Source organism: Callospermophilus lateralis, chromosome 2 (genome assembly GCF_048772815.1).
Source record: "Callospermophilus lateralis isolate mCalLat2 chromosome 2, mCalLat2.hap1, whole genome shotgun sequence".
NCBI lineage: Eukaryota > Metazoa > Chordata > Mammalia > Rodentia > Sciuridae > Callospermophilus > Callospermophilus lateralis.
Genome location: NC_135306.1, coordinates 197,149,349 through 197,171,780, shown reverse-complemented (window position 1 = coordinate 197,171,780; position 22,432 = coordinate 197,149,349). Strand labels below are relative to the sequence as shown.

At 38.8% G+C, this 22,432-nt stretch overlaps 1 pseudogene; it reads right to left on the bottom strand.

Moving 5' to 3' along the window:
- Window positions 1-6,277: 6,277 nt before the first annotated feature.
- Window positions 6,278-7,392, bottom strand: LOC143390508 (olfactory receptor 5AK3-like; annotated as a pseudogene).
- Window positions 7,393-22,432: the final 15,040 nt, after the last annotated feature.

Sequence of the window (22,432 nt, the reverse complement as noted above, 5' to 3'; positions counted from 1 at the left end):
TCCAATGCCAGCCTCAGCGTCTTATCGAGACACTAAGCAACTCGGTGAGACCTTGCCTCTAAATAAAATAAAAAAAGTGCAAAGACTGAAATCCAGTTGGGCAAACACATTCTGTACTCAGTGTCCAGCACTGGGAGCACATGGCATTGTGACATTCTCTCCACAGGGCTTGTGTAGCTCTGCCCTTTGACTGTGCTGATTTATAGCCCATATGGCCTCTCTGTGGGTTTGTCTCTGTTTCCTGTAAGTTTCCTTGGCACATGTCCCACATTACTGGCATTTTTCAATCTTGGGGGATCTCCACTTCAGCTTCAGCTTCCTGTTCACATCTCCACATGGTTCCCTCTCAGGGGCTGCCTGCAATGACTCCAAGCCTACTGCACTTTGCCTGTCCTCCCAGGCCATTCTTTGTAATCTTGCTGGAAGCCTCTGTCACCCCCTAACTCCAGCATCCTGCTTTTGTGTAGAACCATCACCATGTGGTTGCCAACAAGGTCTGCTTCTGTACTGAGCAGTAGCTAAGCCTTCAGGGACCACAGGTTTTAAGTGCCTGGGTGGCTGAGGATGGTGAAACCACTTCCAATGCAAGCAGGGTCCTGTGCAAGCAGGGCACCCCACTGGTCTCTCCTGATTAGAATTTTTATTCCCTTGGGCCTGAAATGGGTGTGATCTTGCCAATTCTGAGATGCCCTCAAACCATCTTTCCTAGGTATAGTTTTTCTGGGCATAGTCTTTAGCATTTCATTATTGGCTACATTGTCTTTAGTAACTACAACTTCCTTAGCCCTGCTTTGGGCTTGGCTATATGAGCAATGACCAAACAGACTGCATTTTGCCCTGAGACTCCAAGTCATGTAAGAAATGCCTCTCCCAGGGAAAGCCCCACCTCTGCACCCATCAACAGTTGCTTAGTACAGCATGTTTAGCAACACAAAATGGCAATTCTTATATAATGTAAAAGTGTTCTCTCTTTGGTTCCCATTTTTCTTGGACAATGTACCCCATCAGAGATTGATTGTCTAGATGCTAGTAACCATTCCTTAACTCGTACACAACTAGGGATGCTTTGGCCCACTCTCTTTTCTGCCTATGATTCAGATCTCATGACGTTTGTTTATGGTTTTGAATCATAGCAACAGCCACTTATGCTTTAATATGGTTTTAGACTATAAAAGGTGTACTCAAACCCCAGAAGGTGTAGACTTGCAGCCTACCCATGGCATGTCAGCTGGTGGATCTGGACCCCCATCTGGTGAATAAAGTTTCTGTTTCCTGCCTTAAGATCAATTCAGTGATTTATTGCAATCTCACCTTAACAGCCCCAGTTTTATTCCCACCTTTCATGTCCAAGTTTTTCAAATCTTTCTGATCTGTTTTCTGTTCTGATTATCATAATGAATTTGTCTAAAAGCTGCCAATAATGCCACCATCTGAATGCTAAGCTGCCTAGAAATTTCTTCTGTCAGATTAAGAAGTCCATCACTTGTAAAATTCGCTTCCTAGGAAGTCTTAGGACGCGGGTAAAATGCAGACAACTTCTCAGTCAGAATGTAGCACCATGACCACTATTCCAGTTTCTAATAGAGTCTGCCTTCTCTGAAACCTCAGGAGTCCTGTCTTTACTGTCCACAGTCCTATTAGCATTCTAGTCTTCAGAACTCCCACTAGAATCTCTCATTAAGCTCTACTTAAAATGATCTAAAGCTTTTCCAGCTGTTATCCCTAAACTTTACAAAATTTCTCCCCCAAATTCCAAAAAGTTCCAAAAGTTTCTAGGCCACTGTTGTCTGGTTAGTCACAGCAATGACCCTACTTCTTGGTACCAATTTCTGTTTTAGTCAGCTTTTCTGATGCCGTGACTTAAAGACCTGACAAGAACAATTAGAGGAGAAAAAGTTTATTGGGGGCTCATGGTTTAAGCCATCTCATTCCATAGAAGGCGGGCTCCATTCCTTGGGGTTCAAGGTGATGCTGGACATCATGGCAGAAGAGGGTGGTGGAGGAAAGTGGCTCAAGACATCACATCAAGAAGCAGAAAGAGAGCTCCACTCAACAAGCACAAAATATAAACACCAAAGGCACACCCCCAGGGCTTTATTTCCCCCAGATACACCCTACTAGTCTATAACCAGCACTCAGTTAATCCCCCTCAGGCATCAGGGATTAATTCACTGATTGGGATAAGGGTCTCATTACAAAATAATTTCACCTCTAAACTGTGCATTTTCTCACACATAGAATTTTGGGGGACACCTCACATCTAAACCATAACACCAGAGATGATGAACCTCTTTTCCCTGTATTTCTTGGGCATTTGTGCTGCTTTATTTTAGCAATGTCCACTTTGTTTATTTGTCTATTTGTTGAATGGGTCGTGTGTGTGTGTGTGTGTGTGTGTGTGTGTGTTGAGGTTTTTAGGCTCCATTTTCACCTTGATAATTGTTTTATTTGTGTGCAGAAGTTTTAAATGTGATGTCATCTTATTTAGCGATTCTTTTTCTTCCCCCTAAGCTTTAGGCGTCCTATTCAGGAAGCTGTTGTCTGTATCCATAGTTGGGCTGTTGACCTTTTATTTTCTTCTAGCAGTTGCACCATTTCTGGTTTTATACTCAGGTCTTTGATTCATTTTGAGTTAACTTTTGTGCAGGGTGAGAGAGAGAGGGATTTAGTTTCATTCTTCTACACATTGGTCTCCAGTTTTCCCACCACCATTTTTCAAAGAGGCTCTCTTTTCTCTAACATGTTTTTGGCAGCTGTGTTGAGGATAGGATGCCTGTAGCTGCGTGGATTTGACTCTGCATTCTCGTTTCCTCTGAGCTACATGTTTGCTTTTATGCAAGTGACATGCTGTTTTATTTATTTATTTATTTATTTATTTATTTATTTATTTATTTATTTTTTACTAAGACTTTGCCTTTAATTCTTTGATCTCTAGCTTTAAGTAAATTTTCATGCCTAAACAACATATTTCCTAGTGTTCTTATTACTGATCTTAATGAAAAATTAGATTTTATTTTCTTCTGAGATGTTTATTTTTTACTCAATAGCACTAAAACCTGCCTGTTGTGTTGTGATAGTAGTATCACAAATTCGTTTCCTCTGCTATGTAATATTACACAAGTAATTAGATTCTAATTCATTTGTGTGTATGACAGTTGTGTCATTTACACAAGAGTGTAAATGACGAAGGGTCTCAGTTGCTCACTTTGAAATCCACTGTAGCAGCTTTGCTGAGGCCACACCTCCTGTGGGCTGTTCCCGCCCATGACTGTGGGAAAGGAGTTCTGAGGCAGACCCAAAGGACTAGACTCCTTAGTACTAGTCTCTGTAGTACTCCTTGGTCAGCCCATTTGGCTCAAGGATTTCTTGGCAACCTTACATTTTATGACAGTCTCATCTCATATGCTCATTCAATCTTTTCTCCTTCCCTCCTTTATTTGGGGTCAGACTTGTTTCTTTCTCAACCTTTCTCATTGCCCTATCGCCTTTTACATGAGAATTCTCTGAAACATTTTGTTTTTGCATATGTAATCTCATGTAGTGTTGGCTTCTTAGGGGATCAGGACTAACAAAAACATATCCTGCCAAAGAATGTGAATTGTTTCAAGGTGTTTCTAATATACACAAGTTTGCATCAGACTTTATTGTACACGGTACATGGATATTGTATTACTTCCTGTTCTTATTGATGATGTATAAATTACCACATGGTTTGCCATTGCCTCTTCCTTGGGTCCAAACTCCTACATGAATTAGAATGGTGTTCTGCAGGTTTTCAAATGGGAGGGTTTCCATAGATTATCCTATGACTAAGTAGAGTTCATATGAAGGATTGGGAATAAATACTGATATGTATGTCAAAAGAAGCTACCTCGCTTTCTGAGAGAGAATGCATCCCCAAATAAGTTAAATAAAAGGTTGTTTGTTCTAGTAACAATAGCACACCTGACACAACAGCTTAGATAGGTGGTACCATTTGTCTACATCTGTGGTAGCCCATCATCTGGGTTTCTCAGGTCCTGGACTGGTTAATTAATTGGAGATATTAAGGAGACCACGATTTGTGTGTATTCTAATTCTTACAGAGTGGCATTATTATACTCCTTTATCTCCTACATAGAATTCTTCTGAGATAATTTCGTGTTTACTATCCCCTTAAATCCTTCCATTACAGTTGTGCATAACCATGATCTTCTGCTCCCTAACATCAATATCCTTGGCAGTAGTCTGACCTTATTTTAGACACAACTAACCATTTATTTATAACCAACAGTTATGCCAAGTTTAACAGTTCATTTTATATTTCTTTAACAAAATATCTAGGCTGAATAGTGTATAAAAATTTGTTTACTTAATTCACAGTTTGGGAGGTTGAAAGTCCATATAATATGGCACCAACTCTGGTGTGGGCCTCCCTGGATGCATCATATCACAGCAAATGGCATCAAGGTGGGAGATGTGTGAAAGGGAGAGATCACATGGCAAGATTGGAAGCCAGAGAGTATAAGGAGAGGCCTCCTGTCTTGCTCTTTTAATAACCTTCTTGTGAGAATTAACTGGGGTCCCATGAAAATGATATTAATTCATTTTGAGGTCAGTAACTCCAATGACCTTCCACTAGTCTCCTATTCTTAAAGGTCCCAGCACTTTTTATCTTTTCCAAATGGGGACCATCCCTGCAACAACACACCCTAAGGGGAAATACTCAAACCATTTTCAAACCATAGCACTAAGTGTCTAGGATGTGAGGTGCCCCCCAAAAGCTCACAAGTGAGACAATGCAAGAAGGTTCAGAGGAGAAGTGATTGGGTGGTGAGAGTCTTAACCCAATCAGTGAATTAATCCCCATAGGGATTAACTGAGTGGTAAACAAAGAGGTAGGTTGTACCTGGAGGAGGTGGGAATTGGGGCGTGGCCTGGGGTACATATTTCTATCTGACAATTGGAGACCTCTTTCTCTGCTCTCTGATTATTATGTGAGCTGCTTTCCTCCACTACCCTTTTCTACCATGATGTTCTGTCTACTAGAGCCCTGAGGAATTCATGTGGCCTTCTATGGACTAAGACCTCTGAAACTGTAAGCCCTCAAATAAACTTTTCCTCCTCTGCCATTGATCAGATTGAGTTCTTTCATTGCAGGGGGTGAAAAAACTGACTCAGTCATTCATCGTTGCCAGAATGGGGCACGACTCCTCTTGGTTAATGACATCTCTGGGTCATGCTCTTTTCTATGGCCCTAGTTTGCCTGTGCCAGTAAATAATTCTGTCCATGTGTCTTCTGTCAACACATAACACATACAAACACCCAAACCTCAAAAACAAAAAGAAGACAACATCAGTAACAACAAAACAGAAACAACTCTTGGAGATTCTCCCAAGGCTTTCTCAAGCTACAAAGCTCCATCCACATATTTATCCCATAAACTGTGTATTATAAAACTGAGAACATCAAGACACTGAGGGTTTGGGGGAATGGATCTTATCACTTGTGTCTTGTTGTTCCTTATTCCAGAATTCACATTTAAAGTGACAGAAACATCCTTTAAAATTTCATTCTGTGGGTTGATTTGTGATAACAGTGTTTGATGTTGGTACAGGTAGTTGCCTCTCTTAATAAGCTTGCCAAAGCTATGGCTGTGGTTTTACTCTTTAACCCAGAAAAGGCTGGACCCAGCTGCTGGCTGCTATTTCCAACTCCTATGAGAGTGCTCTGTTTAGGTTTCTGAGCTTTCGTTTGGCCAAAAAAAAAAAAAAAAAAAAAAAAAAAAAAAAAAAAAAAAAAAAAAGCTAAAAAAATGTATGAGTAAAACAAAAAATATTTACTCAACAAATATTTATTGAGCAATGATAATATGTTAAGAACATGCTGGATGTTGGGAATCCAGTATTGAGCAAGATGTCTTCATTATCTTTATGTGTCTGTATTGGTGTGGACATTCATTTCTCTGGGTGGCAGGATGAATCACACTGTCATTGTGGAGCCAACAAAGAAGGAAATTAACCATTAGAAAGATGTTACAGCATTTCCGGTGTAATTAGGCATCTCTCTATGCCTATGGAGAGGGTGTCCTCCTCTATGCTTGATCTGGCTTTAAACTAGTTCAGTCTCAGTACTTCCTGGGAGGCATTTTTTAGTTCCTACTCTGATTCCCACATTTGAAGACTGCTTTATTAAATGAAAACGTATTGGTTTAAGATGTGAACATGTCTTCCTATCTTAGAAATGTTAAACTGTGGTAGAACATCTCCACTGGATGCTTTTATGTGCTGAACACTTTCACCTCCTGTTTCTCAGGCTATAGATCAGGGGGTTCAACATGGGAATGACGATGCCATAAAAAGCAGAGGCCACTTTCATATTCTCCTGGGCATTCTCAGAATGAGGCTGTAAGTACATGTAAGCAAGGGTGCCATGGAAAATGGTGACAGCTGTCAGGTGGGAAGCACACGAGGAGAAAGTCTTTCTCCCTGCATCTCAAGCTACCAAGCTCCATTCACATATTTATTCCATAAACTATATATTACAAAACTGAGAACATCAAGACACTGAGGATTTGAGGGAATGAATCTTCTCACTTGTGTCCAGTCTTCACATTTAAAGTGACAGAAACATTCTTTAAAATTTCATTCTGTGGGTTGATTTGTAATAACACTGTTTGATGTTGGTACAGGCAGTTGCTTCTCCCAATAAGCTTGGCAAAGCTATGGCTGAGGTAGAAGATGTAGAAGACATCTTTGGGATGGTGGTCATGATATAAATGTAGAAGATGACGATCAACACAGTGAACATCAAGTTAAGTCCCACAAATACAACAAGTAGCATGATACTGATATCAATGTTGCAGCATGAAGAGTGAGATTTGGGGGACTTACAGAAAATCACTGATGCTGTTGGACTTATAGAAGGACATTGAAACAGTAAGTCCTGTGTGGACAGAGGCATTTGTTGAACCAATGAGAATCTAGCTGTGAATTGGCTGAGGACTGTTCAAGACAGAATTATGGGATAGCAAAGTGGCTTACAGATGGCTATATAAGGGTCAACTGCCATAGCTGGTAACTGTCACTGGTTGCCCACTTTGCAAGAACTAATTGCATTACCCATCCTCTTAATGATAAGGACTTGTTTTCTACGATGAAGTTTTTCAGCATCTTGGGAGTGATAGCAGTTGTGCAACCGACATCACCAAAGCCAAAGGTTGCAAGAAAAAGTATGCGGATATTTGGAGTCTGGAATCTGTCCTAATGAGCAGGATTATTCCAGTATTCCCCACCACGGATGTCACATGGATCATGAGAAATGATGAATAGGACACTCTGAAACTCATCATGTTGGACACCAAATCCCAGAAGGTAGAATTCAGTCACTTCAGTGCCATGTCTTTATGTCATGGCTGCTAAAAACTCTAGAGAGAACCAGGCAAAGAGGGAAAAGAAAAGAGGAAAATCTTTGTGACATTTTACAGTGAATGATTCTTACATTTCACATCACTTTGATTTGGACTTTTCTGACAAACACTCATGAGGGAATTTAGTACTTTCCCAATAATTCTTTCAATATTTTTCACACAATCAGTATAATTCATCCATGTATTCATTTAAAAATGAAGACCACTGCATATAATACTGACTTTTTATGTCGGATTCTAAGAAACATAGATTAATGTACTTTTCAACTATATTAAACAGGCATCTCTACTTGGATGAGACAGTAAACAAATATGATTTTGTACCTTCTCAGCAGCCAACAGTTTTTCTCAGCCATTTATCATTTTAGTCATAGTTCTGGTTCAAGCTCTTGACAGTAATAGAATTAGAGTGAGAAAAATTTTCTGAGCTATGTTCATGGACAATATACCTTTCATCTTTTTTTAAAAATCTATCCTGTCAGACAAACAACATGATTTTTAGTAGAAATATAACTAAAATATTGCATGGAGATATTGAAATAAAATACTTATTATGAATCTGAAACTTGAATTTAAATGTGCATCCTGTATTTTCAACTGTGGCTTATTGCTGTTTACTCTATGCTGGGCTCCCACGTGCTTGTGTGAAGTAGAATCTGTGTCTCAATGGGTTTCATGTTCCTCCAGTTTGATGGCCTAGGATTGTGTGCTTGTACCATTGTCCTTTTCTAACTCCTATCAGAAAAGTTCTCCTTGCAAACTAGGCAATCTTCTCATTTTATATCTATATGAAAAGGATGTTTGAATTTTCCACGGAATTTTTTCTTTTCTGTCACGGTGTAGCTTAAGGAACAGACAGATGCTGACAATTTGACTAATATATAATGATAGCTTATTTTAACTCAAAAGTATTTCTGCATTTTCTAAGTTTTTTTTTTCTAAGTTTGATGCTTCGATGCACACATGCCTGATTTTTCATGTGATGTTGAGTGCCCTTAAACACCCTGTTATTATGGGATAATGGACCTTTGGTATGGCAGGAATTGGCTTGGTATCCTTGATACCTGTCTGTACATATGTCTTTTCTTCTAGAAAAAAAATTGCACACACTTTCATCCAAACTTGCTTGTGTGTGCAAATGATACAATATTCTGGCCAAAGGAACATGGGTAAAAGCTATCTTTAGGCCTGAATCATCTCTTTACTCCCATTCCTATGCAAATAAAACCAAATGACTTTGTGCTCCCTTTCTTCCTCACATATTAGCTGGATGTTGACATTCAGGGACACTTTGCAAATCCTGTGGTAGGGTGGCCAGAGACAATACCAGATGCCAAGTTAAAATTTGAATTTCAGATAAACAACATAATTTTTAGTAGCATTGAAACAATTACTGCATATCCAGAACTCAATTTTAACTGTGCATCCTGTATTTCCATCTGTTAAGCCTGGTGACTGTATTTGTGTGGCTCATGGTGGTTTACTCTATGCTAATTTCCTGTGTGTGAAGCAGAGTCCCTGTCTTAAAGCATCTTGTGTTCCTGTAGTAGAACACAAGGGAGTAGGCAATTTATACAGAGAAGGAAGTTTTTGGACCTCAGCGTTCTGGTGCCTGGGCATTTTGAGATGGAGGAGCTTCATCAGGTGAGGACTTTCTTACTGTGCCATTCCATGGTAGAAGGTGGAGGCCAGGAAAGAAGGAGAGCAAGAGAGGGCCAAACTGGTTTTCGTGACAAACCACTCTTATTGTAACTAAGCCTCTTCCACAATAACATCATGAATTTGCTCATGAAAGCAGATCGGGCCCCAACCACCTGTTATTAGGCCTCACCCCCCAACCCTGTGGTGTTGGCGATTCCGTTCCAGTATGAGAACTTCAGTGACACATTCATCCTACAGAAGTCTCCCTCTGTTAGCAACATGCCTCTGGATTTTATGTGACTGAGAATTTCTATCATTTTATGTCACTGAAACTTAGGGATTTTTTAAAAACAACATATAGTCTTACTTTAAATCATTAATATTTCAGTGACACAGTACAAAGAATTTTTTTTATTAAAAGGTATAAATGAATGCAGATGTAGCAACAGTTTAAATTTCTATCTGAAAGTGGATTGCAAGTGATTGCTCATTTATCAGGCCCCAGAAAATAAAATACTGAAACAGAGATAGAGAAAGCGTAGAATCAACTAGGTTTATACTACAGGATACTCCAAAAGCTGATATCAACAGGTATACTCTGAAAGAGTTGAAGGGAGTGTTAAAAGAATGAGGGTTGATTGAGAGCCTTCTAAGAAGCAAGTTATAGGTTATAACTTTTGGTTACAACGTTTAGGCCAGTAGCTTACCTCTCTGATACTTGAAGAAGAAAAAAGAAAGAGAAAAAATGTCACTTGGATGAAGTCAAATCTACAAGGAAGAAGGGCCATCTTTGAAATGTACAAGCCACCCCCCCAAACAAGATATCAATTTTATGTAATTATATGTTATCTTATATATATTTACTAAAATTACTTTCATGGAAGAAAATGAGAAGGTCATTACTGAAGAATATGTATGTTAGTTAAAATTAGGTATTATCTTATGTTGGAATTGTACCATGGCTAAAGTGCGGTTGAATTTCTCCCTAGAATTTTATACATCTTTATTCATGGAAAATGTTGTGTAATAAAAGAACCGTGGCAGAGGGGGAGAAAGACACATCCCTAGTTCATCAGTAGACTGCTACTTCTTCACTCATACCTAAGCAGAGCCCCATCTTCAGGGACAAGATTGGCACTGAGGCAGGGGAAGCCAGTGGTTGATATCAGCTTCTCTGCTTCTTTCAAATATTGCAGAGACAAGCACGGTGGGATAACTCCACTGACGGAACAGGACACTCTCGTCTCAACTTTTAGGGAGGCCTGAGAACAGTAAGTTCTAATGAGCTCCTTCCTCAGGTAAATGTGTTGGAAAGCAGGTGAGAATCCATCCATCCAGCAGGGACAACAATTCTCAGAAGCTGGGGTAGGTCAGGGGTCTATGGAAATTGCAGTCTTGATTGGGTGATGATATTTACTTTATCCATTTTACTGTAATCATTTTGATTTCAACAAAGGTGATGTCACATTATGGAGACCCTTTTCAAGCCTGAGGACTAACTCCCTGCCCATCGCCCCACAACAGAATGTGTACGCTGGGGATGAATTGACTCGATATGAACTATTTTGTTTTTGCCTGATAGAGGCATCTCCTAGTCAAACAAATGCCGCAAAGAAAGTAGCCCACTACCAGAAAATTTTAAATATGCTTAGCATGCACTTGGTCTCCGTACTTCTGAACTTTCATCATATTCCCCTACGTGCAGTGGAAAGGAGACAGGCAGCCCTGTGTTTGAATTCCGGTCTTGCCAGTTAATAGAGGCTACGGATGTCGCCCCCCTCTGCCTTACTTCCTTCCTCTGTAAAATGGGAGTTATGGCACTCACTTTGAAGTTCATTATGTGCCTGTAACAATGTTTGTCCAAAATGATTTAAGAAGTAGGTTTAAATAAATCACAGTAGGTTCACATTGTGGATCAACACACAGCCCCCCAAATGAGATAAATATATGCCTTTATGGAAAGGTGCCCATGTCATATGGTCAGAAGAGAAAGCAAGACCTAGAATAATGGTTAGGGTGTGGTTCCTTCTAATAACCAAGCTCTCTCTCCCTCTCCAACTCTTTTGTTCTCATTCCCTTTATTTATTTGTGGTTAAACTTGAGAAATGATACACACTCACTCTTTGATCATTATTATCTGTAGATGTGTTTTGGGTTGACAGAGAACCTTGCTTTTTAGATCTTTGTAAACTTTGTTTTTTGACTTTCACTGTTGAATTTGGAATTCATGACTCCTATTGCTTTAAAAATAAAGATCGTTTATTTTTTAATTTATGTTGTCCTTGATACAATAACACTTAAATATGATTTTTTTTGTTTTCTGTTTGTTTCTTTTCCTTTTGTTTTTTCTTTTATTTTTCATGCTTTTCTGTGGGCTGCTTGAACATACTTTAGAATTATGGTATGATTTATCTAGTGTTTACAGGGGTTGCTCTATGTGTTATATTACAGCTACATATTGATTATTGTATTTTACTGTTAAGTGGTATAGAGACCTTACTTTCTTTTATATCCCTGACTCCCATTATTATTATTACTATTATTATATTTAATACTGTGAATTCAATCCAGGGGCACTTCACCACTGAGCTACACCCCAGCACTTTATTATTTTTAAATTTTGAGACAGAGTTCCATTAAACTGCTGAGGGTCTCATCTGATTGCTGAGGCTGGCCTCAAACTTACAAATCCTTCTTTCTCAGCATCCTGAGTTGCTGGGATTACAGGTGTGGGAGTACCACTGTACCTGGCCAATTTTTAATATGATTATGTTAAATATTTTCCCCAGGAACATTGAGAACCATATCAGAGAGTGCTGAATTTTTCAACAACACTCCAAATTAATTTAGGAAATTCAAGAGGAGGATGTTTCCATGTTCTCTCATCTTTTCTGATATTCCAAGATTGCTTCTCTGATGACGATTCAGAGGAGCAGTTTGGCAGAATGGATAGAGAAACACTGTGTTATTATATGCTGTGAACAGAGAGTCACTTCAAATACCATGATACATGTAGGTCAAAAGTAAAAGGAAGGAAGTGAAAAGCCCTACAAACATCGATCAAAAGATTGAAAAGGTGGCTATGTCAAATATCAGATAAAGCAGACTTCACAGCAAAGAAAATTAGCAGGAACAGAGCGAGATGTTCTACTATGGTACACTTATTGATCCACCAATAAGAAATTGCAGTTCTAAATGTTCAGGCACTAAACGAGAGAGCAAAAACTGAAAAGAGTGAAGAGTAGAAAAGATAATCCACAATTATTTTGGGGGAATTTGATAGAACCTCTAGACAAAAATCAGCAAAGAGAGACCTCACTCTCAACTGATAGGATTTCCATAACATTTGCAGGACATTCCACGTAACATGAGCATGTACCAATTTTTTATTGACACAGACCATATCTGACCACATCAAAATTTGGTATTAATTTAAAATATTTGAAATCATACAATATGTGTTCTCTGAACATGATGAAATTGAGCCAGAGACCAATAATAGGAAAAGAAAAGAGATCTCTCTTGTTATGGTTTATTAGACGTCTCCCAGAAGCTCACATGTGAGACAATGCAAGAACATTCAGAGGTGAAATGATTGCGTTATGAGAGCCCTTAACTCAATTAGTGAATTAATTCCCTAATTGGGATTAACTGAGTGGTAACTGAAGGCAGGTAGAGTGTGGCTGGAGGAGGAGGTGGGTCCCTGGGAGGTTGCCTTTGGTGTATATATTTGGCGAGCTGAGCTTAGGCTCTCTCTGCTTCTTGATCATCCCATGAGCTGCTTTCCTCTGTGTGCTTTCCCCACCATGATGCGCTGACTCACCTTGAGCCCCAAGGAATGAACCTGGCTGTCTATGGACTGAGACCTCTGAAACTTTTTCTCCTCTGAAATTGTTATTGTCAAGTCTTTTAGTCACAGCAGTGAAAAAGCTGACTAAAACATTTCTATAAAGTGGAAAAAGAAATAACTCATTTCTAAATAAAACATGGGTCAATAAGGAAATCTCCAGGGAAATGAGAAATATTGAACTGAATGAAAGCAAGATTGCAATACACCAAAATTTATGGGATATAGATAAAATAGTGCCGAGAGGGAAAAGTACATCCTGAAAGCTTAAGGTAGAAAAGAGAAGAAATCTCAACTCCGTTGTCAAAGCTTTTAGCCCAAGAAACTAGGAAGAGAACAAAGTAAACATAACACAAGCAGAGGAATAGAAAAATAAAGCTGAGAGTAGGAACAAATGACATGGAGCAGAGAAAAACCACAGGGAAAAAAATTCAATGAAAATTTAGGTGGTTGTGTTGAAGAGATTATTAAAATTGATGATGTTCTAGTAGATCTGATAAACAAAAAAGAGAGAAGAAGCACAAATATCAAAAAAGAAAAAGAAAAAAGAAAAAACCCAATAAAGGAATGCTGTGAACAACCCACACACATAAATTTGAATAACTCAAAAGAGAAAGATGAACTCACTGAAAAGTAAAAACATGAGTAACACAATATGAAATCAATAATCAATCGTTAAGAACATTGAATGTATAGTTTTAAAATGTTCCCATCAAAATCCCCTAAGGAATTCATCAAAACTTAAGGGAGAATTAAACTCTATGGAAAGAGCACATCCCAACTTCATCTGATATGAGAGCTACTCTCAGGTAGGAGATAGGGCATGGGGTTCTGGGCTCTATTTAGGGTCCCTCAGCCCCACCCAACACACTCTCTGGAAATCCTTCCTGTGAAGGGAAACTAGGCCATCTTGTGGTTAAAGGGAGGAAGCTTGTGGTTAAAGGGAGCACAAGAGGAATTCAAGACTTTGAAGGACAAGTCCCTCATCCTGGGCATGGGCAAGAGCCCAAGGGACTGACCTGAAGTTAATTTGTTGCTAGTTTAGCAATATCATTAGCCTTGTATCTTGGTCCCCCCTCCCCAACCCTGTATTTTCCTAGATGGTGGTGGGGAAGAAACTTATGCATGGACAGTAGACAAGAAATTATGTCAAATTCAGCTGTCAATCAAAGTGCCACCAACCCCAGATCCACCCAGGAGAGAATGGGAGAACTAATACAGACCAGTGAAAGTGAGCTCCACTGTGTAGATAGGGCCTTAAGCTACTTTGCAGCTCAGCCCACTCTGCTGTCCTGGGTGTTTTCTTTCATTTTAATAAACCTTTGCCTTGCTTGCCAACCTCTGGCATCTTGCTCAATTCTTTGTTCAAGAACCTGGACCCGGGACCCCCTGGGTGGTCCTGCCTGTAAGCTGGTAACACTCTGATAACAATACCAGGTAAAGACAGTATAAAAAAACTACTATCCTGTATCTTTTATCAACATAGAAGCAAGATTCTTTCCTAAAATATCAGCAATTCAGAATACACACACAATTATGTACATCACCAAGTGTGCATTACCATCGTGTTGAAAGCTTGGTTCAGTAAAATAAAATCTGGATCAGGTAAGTTTAGGAAAAAAAATTCAACACCTATTAATGATTTTTAAAAAGGCTCAATGTTGGAGGCATCACAATATCTGATTTCAAAATATGCTACAGAGACATAGTTTGAAAAGGAGCATAGTTCTGTCAGAAACACAAACATGTAGACCAATGAAATAGAATTGAGGACGCAGAAAGAAGCCCACACAGCTACAGCTACTGTCATCTAGTTCTCGAGAAAGGCAGCAAAAGCACGTGTTGGAGAAAAGACAAATGGTGCTGGGAAAATTAGCTATCCATCGGTAGAAGAATTAACTAGATCCCTCTCTCCCTGTAAAAAAGTCAATTCCAAGTGGATATCAAAGACCTACGTATAAGACCAGAAGTTTTGAAACTGCCAGAAGAAAACAGGGAAAACACTTCCAGATATATGCACCAAAAAAAACTTCTTCCTGAATAGACTCCAGTAGCTCAGAAAATGATAGCAAGAATTGACAAATAGATGATATCAAATTAAAAAGCTTCTGCATAATAAAGGCAATAATTAACAGAGTGAATAGACAGCCTACAGAATGGAGAAATTCTCCGACAGGTACTCTTCCAACAAGGAATGAATATCCTGAATGTATAAAAGCACTAAAAAACCTAACACCAAAACCAAATGCAAACACAAACAAACAAAAACAAAAAACAACAAAAAACCCCAAACAAGCATCCAGTATATGGGAAATGAACAAAACAGACTCTTCTTTAAAGAAAAAGTACAAATAGGTAATAATTATATGAAAAAATGTTCAACATCGTTAGTCACCAGGGAAATGCAAATTAAAAATACATTGAAATTCCATCTCAGCTCAGCCCAGTCAGAATGGAAATTATCAAGAGAACAAACAGCAACAAATGCTGGTGAGAATGGGAGGAAAAAAGAATCCTTAGACCTTATTGTTGGGAATGCAAATTAGCATAGCTAATGTGGAAATCAGCATGGGGATCCCTCAAAAAACTAAAAACAGAACTGTTGTTATGATCCAGCAATAGCACTCCTTGGTATATATAAATGCACACCCATGTTTATCATGACAAACTTCACAATAAGCAATTTACAGATTGCAAAAGGAAAATGTGGTATATATATACAATGGTGTTTTACTCAACCATAAAAAAGAATGAAATTATGTCATTTGCAGGAAAACAGATGGAACTGGTTATTACAATGTTGAACAAAATGAGTCAGACACATAGGAAAAAAATCATCATATATCTTCTTTCTAAGGTGGAAGCTAGAGGGGAAAATCAAAACAAAACAGGAAGACAAGGGACACCATCAAAGTCGAAATAGAACATGAAGGTAGAGGAAGGGGACCAGGAGGAGGGAACATGGGGATGTATTCCAGAATGAAACTGGCCAAATTGTTTTTGTGTACGTGAGAATATGCTACAATGAAATCCATTTTTCTGTAGTAATTAATGTGCACAAATAAAAATTACAATAAAATTCTGATCACAGAAATCAATGCTTCTTCCACCCTACAACCCAAGATTCCTCTGGCCTCTACCATTATCATATGCAAAGCTGCTTCCATTTTCGATACTCAGAACAGCAGTACCTAACCTTCAGTCCAGTATCTGCCTTAGTCAGTTTCAGCTTCTATAATAAATTACGATAGTCTGTGTGGCTCATAAATAATGGACATTTATTTCCCACAAGTCTGGAGGCTGGAATTCTGAGGTTAGGGTAGCTGCTTGACCAGGTTCTGGGGAGGGCCCTGTTTTGGGCTGCAGTCTGCCAAACCCTCATTGTATCTCCACACAGCAGGGAGCAGAGAGGGAAAGAAACAGGTCCTGTGACATAAGGGCAAAGATTCCATTCATTAGCTCCAACCTTCTGACCTCTTCTAACTACGACTGCCTCTCAAAAAGAGGCACCTCTTAATACCATCACCTTGGTGGGTAGGATTTCAACATGCGGTCTAGAGTGCCAGAGTTTTATGAGATATTCTGGTGAATTATCAAATCTGAGGGGGATTGTCTAAGCCCCCAAATTTGTAGCCTGGAGGCCTAAAAGAAAGGTGCCCATGGGGACCCCAAAACTTTGGGATATGTCTGAACTAATATCAGTTCCATGGGAACTGTTGTCTCCTACCCTGCAGTCCACTAAACTTCTTTTTGAAGGTGGTCATCTTGGGAAACAGAGAACAGCAGCAAGAAGAGTGAGATACAGATGCAGCAAATGCAGGAATGAGTGGGGAAAAAAGGAAGAAAAGAAGAAAAAGAAACCCCAATGAGAAAAACACATAGAAAAAGTTGTTCTCTCTAGAGAGAAAGCTTACATTTTAGTCAGTAAACATGACAGTGAACATTGTTTACCCAATTCCATCTCAGTGCCTGGAACCTCATATCCTCAAGAGAGTGAGCCCTGATCCCTGAGGCCCCGGCTGTCACCTCCCTGGTGGGGAACCCCTCAGAGAGACCTCGGTGGGCAATCAGCTGTGCCAGCTGCAGAAACAGAATCTGGAGGCAACGGCGATGTAAAGAAAAGGCACGTTTCACTTTCAACATCAGCTGTGCATCACTGTGGTGGGTGCAGGTAATGGTGGAGCCAAGGGTCAGAGCCCATGTTACAGGAGTCACTTCATCCCTGGTGATAGGATGGGGACAGAGTGAGGAAGCTGCAGTGGGCTGAGAGTTGCCTAGGAGGGATGTGAATGAGCGAATGATTGAATGAAAGGAAGAACAGGAGATGCCCTCCGTGTCCTTTGCATGGGATTTTGAGACCAACGGATGAGAAGCTGAGGTCGATGTGACAAGGTTACAACGACCATCATTGCCTTCTAACTAGTTCCATATTCCTTATTTTACAGAGGAAGAACTAAGGCTGAAGACAGATGCATTCTTGGTCTCTGAGGTGATGGAACCAGAATTCCAACCTAGGTCAGTCTGTTTATTTCCAATGCACAACTTAAAGGAAGCTTCAGAATCACTGCGATGCAAAAGAGGGTAAACTGTTCAAAAGCACTCAAGTGATTAACTATCCTTTCCATGGCATTCCTTTGATTATCAAATACCCTCATCAAAGACGGACCAAAGAATTTCACATTGAGTAAAGCCTTCCATAAGAGAGATCTCTGTGTGTGCTCCCCTTGTTTCTTTAGCTCTTGAAAAATGCCCCTGGCAATGGCATATCCTTCTATTTGAATTCAAAATGATCAGATTGTTTCATTGTTACAGAATTATTCCACTCTGTTATTTCTCCAGATACTTGAGAGCACCAGATAAGCCCACATCAGTGACAGGCTTAGCTGGCTCTATTCCCATCACTAGAGGCACATCCACATCTACCCTCAACCACTCCATATGTGGAGCCAGCACAGCTGACCTCTGAGCAAGGCTGACTTCTGCCTCTTGTCTTCATTACTCAGGGTTCCAGAGGAGAGATTCATCCATGTAGATGTCATGGCACCGTCTCCTGAATTTTCACTAGGTATGTAGTAACGATGACTATTGTTTCTATGACAGACAATGCTGCCAAGAACATTCTTAAGTGTATGTACATATTTGTATATATGTATATTTATAAATACACACATGTATTTGTGTATTACCGTATTTATGTGATCATTAATATTTCTAGAACATGTACCTATCTTGGAAATTCTGAGCCATAGAGAAGCATGTTCAGTTTTACTAGTATTTCTAAATTGTCTTCAACATTACTGTACTCATTTACTTTCTGAACAGACAAATATGATTTACTGTGGGATCACACTGTGTCCAAAACTTGGCAATATAAATCGAAGAGTATGAAATTATAATTCAATTCAGTATTCTTATGCAGTTGTCTGATTACTAGTGAGCTGGGCGTCTCTTCACATTTCCTTCATTTACTTTTTTTTGGGGGAAGAGGATTGAGCCCAAGGGGCTGTAGCACTGGATGATATCCCCAGAACTTTTTTATTTATTTATTTTTCAAGTTTTGAGACAGAGTCTCCCTAATTTGTCCAGGTTGTCTTCCAACTTGAAACCCTTCTAGCTAAGCCTCCTGGGTTGCTGGGTTTACAGGTTCCAACTACTTGCATGGCATCTTTTCATATCTCTATTGAACATTTAGGTTTTCTTCTAAAAATCTTTTTTTTTTTTTTGGCAGGGGCGGGGGTACAGAGGATTGGGCACTCAACCACTGAGACACATCCACAGCCCTATTTTGTATTTTATTTAGAGGCAAAGTCTCACTGAGTTGCTTAGAGCCTCGCTTTTGCTGAGGCTGGCTTTGAACTTGTGATCTTCCCGCCTCATCCTCTGGAACTGCTGACTTTACAGTCATGCATAACCACGCCCAGCTAAAATTCTCTAATTCATGTCTTTTGTGAATTTTCCAATTAGATTTTTTTATAGAAACTACTTATAAATACTAAATACTAATTTTTGACATGGATGAGTTGCAAACAAGTTTGCCAGATTAAATTTACAGTGAACATCTAATCCTTTCTGTTTTATAATATTGACTTTAAATAGAGATGAGTTTTCAAGTTTTATCATTTGTACGTGTAATGTAATATAATGTCTTGTGTAAATATTTTTTCTACATAGCTAAGTCATACATATTCAACAATATTTTACTCTCAAAACTTTAAATTTTAAATCTGTAACCCACTTGGAAACAATTTTGCTGAAACATAAAGTAGGAATCTAATTTTTTATATATACAGATAAGCATCAAAGAATATTACACTGTTTTCACTGATGTACATGTTCATGTTTTTATACATCAGGTTTCCATAGACAAATGAGTCTGTTTATGACTTTCTTTCCTCAGTTTCACTGGTCTATTAGTCTACCCTAAAGCCAGCTCCTCAGAGTCCTTATAAATTTCTTTATAATAACTTCTGATATCTGGTAGGGCAAATTCTCTTCCACCTTATTTTCCTTTAAAATTCCACATAAAAATATCAGGATGAACACAAAAATTTCTCAAATATTTGACTATAATTTCTAGAATCTATAGATCTGTTTGGGGGAAATGTGGTGTTTGTAGTACTGAGTTCTTATCCATGAAAATGGTCTATGTCTTGGTCTTCTTCAAACTGTTAGACAAAGTTTTATTTCCTTAATAAGTATCATGACACACTCTTTTGGATTTACACTTACATATATTACATTTATTGCCGTCACATGTATTTTTTTGAAATAGTTTTCCCCCCATTTTTCTAGAAATTGCAGTAGCATTTTGCGTATTAGCTCAAAATCATGTGACTTTTGCTGGTCTACAAATTGATCTGGCAATACTTTACAGTTTTTTCATGCAGAAAATTTCATCATCTCCAAATGATAATAGTCATAGTTCTTCCTATAACTGTAGTGACTTTCAATTCTTTTGTGTGTCTTTTCTTGTCCTGGTTAAAGACTCAAGTAAAACATTGAGTAGGTTCGTCATAGCAGGCATCTGGTCCTATTCCTTTGTTTATGGCCAGTGCTTCCCAGGACTGATTAGCAATGAGGGTGTTTGGTACAGCAGTGTGGTAGACCACACGCACCAAGGCAACATAGCTCCCCTCTAACTCTATTTTGCTATCATGAAAGTGTTTAATTTTATCATCATAATTTTTGGTATCTGCTGAGAGGATCATATGGCTTTCCCACATTAATGTGGTGGCCTGGCAAATTAGGTCAACGAGATTTTCAATGTTAAAAATTCTTCCATCCTGGGATCAATGTCACTTGATCTTGACTGCTGATGGGAAGTGCATTTTCCTTGCTTCTGATGTTTCTTTCCTGCCAGAGGACTTCGATTTGTGAAATCAAGTCCTCCTTCTCTCCATTTTATGGGTTCTGTTTCTAGAAAGGTGAAATGGCATGTTTGATTGGTGAATCTGAGAAGAACATCCTGGCCTGTTCTGCTCTGCCCTTACCTGCTTGGAGCATCTGGCCTACTGAAGCCCTTGACCGTGCACCCCTGAGGTGCTCCCCTGCAATGCTTCAGAGAAAAGACACATCACTGTTGCCAAGACTGAGCTGGTGATTCTATCTACCTACTACGTTGATTGGGAGCAAGTAATTTGCTTAATAAACCCGAAGTTTTCCCCAGCTGCCTAAAGATGATATTATAGTCTCTCTATATGCACTTTCTTTTATTTCTCAATTGGATTAAAAAACCTGAGACGGGAAGAGAATAAATACTGAAGAGTCCCGTGTCCCCAGCAATCACTTATTTGCTACATGACTGGATTTGGTGAGTTTTTTTTTTTTTTTTTTAAGTTGTTTACATTTCCATTCACAAATGATTGGGGTTGTAATTTTCCTTTTCCTATTATATTACTTTTGTGTTGAGGCTATATTAGCATCATGAAACGAGTCAGAAAATGTTAGGACAATTTTTGAGAGAATATTATGCAATATGGGAGGTAATCCATGAATGTTTGGTAGAAATTGCTTGCAACATGGATGAATTGAGTGTTTTTGTGTGTTATTTTTAGATTGCAAATTTAATACTTAAATTTTTATATATATCTGACACATGCATACATGCAAGTTTGCACACACACATCATCACTCTTAAGAGCATTTAAAAAAATAAAGAATGAAAAAACATAAAAGAACAAGTGTCAACTTATATTTATGATACAAACTAACATGATTCAACAAACAGCATGTACCAGCAACCAAATATGAAAGGGAAAATAACTTGTATCACAGGATCTGACTCTCAGTAAAATGACTTAGAAACACAAATGGACCTCATTGCAGTTCTTCTTTAGAAACAAACCATGATTCAAAAATGAGAATTATTATGTAACATTGCTGTTTTCCTAATTTTTTTTTTAGGAATTTTTTTTTTTTTTAAATTTAGGATTTAATGATTTCTGGCTTACAAAGGACAACATAGGAAATGTTAATTTAGACAGAATGTGAGAAAGAGTAGATGAGAGATTCAAAAGAAGGCTAGATAAAAGTATCTGCAAATCCACTCAGTAGAAATATTGGCAAAAATAAAAATTTTAATGAGAAAGTAGAACACCAAACATTTAGTGAGAAGTAGAACACCAAAATCTTTGACTATTGGACAGTGATCAAATTATTTTGTAGTTAAGGAAAGAAAATGAACATAAGGCACATTGTGACACCAGTGACCACAAGGAAGTGAGTATATGGGACCCGTGCGCAGGTAGCTACAGTGTACACTGGGGCTTCCACCAGAAGGTGAAGTGGCCACACTTGGGCGGAGTGAATGTATGTGTCAGGCCCTCAAACTCAATGGTGGTGTTTCCAGGAATACAACACAGAGAAATGTTCACACTGAGGTATTTGCAGTAAGACCAGTTGTAGGCGATCTGCTCTTCATCACTAGCAGAGGACACAGGAAAATGGAGACAATGGACAACACAGAGCACACCTTGTCCAGGGTGGTCTGTGGACCATCATTGCACCAGGGTCTCCATTACCTGGCCATGGTGAGATAAGTGCAGAAAGTGACCGTGCACGTTTAAAACTTCTAAAGAATTTTGACAATGCTGACATTGGGGTCGAAAACATATTAATAATTTAAAAAGAAATGATCCATTTCCATAGATACATTGAAAACATTTTTACAGAAGACTGTAGGTGACCATGAGCCCATGTTAGTCACAGTGGACTTGGTGAGTAAGCAAAGGGGTAAAATGGGAAAATGGACATAAATTAGAGCAAGATCATATACAACTATCTGGGCAGGCTAAGGTTTTCAGATATGACAATTTATATTTGGGTAAATGGTATTTTCACTAAAATATAGAGAACGTTTTTAAAAAGCGTTAAGTGAATAAAAGCCAGCATATTTTATGTTCCTTAACCGATATATTTAGGAAACATCAATCACTTCCTGAGAGCTCAGCTGATGCTCAAATAGCCATTTCTCCAAAATACACAGGCAATTATCTGTGCTGAGCACCAAGGTTCAGCCTGGAAATTCAAGTCCATT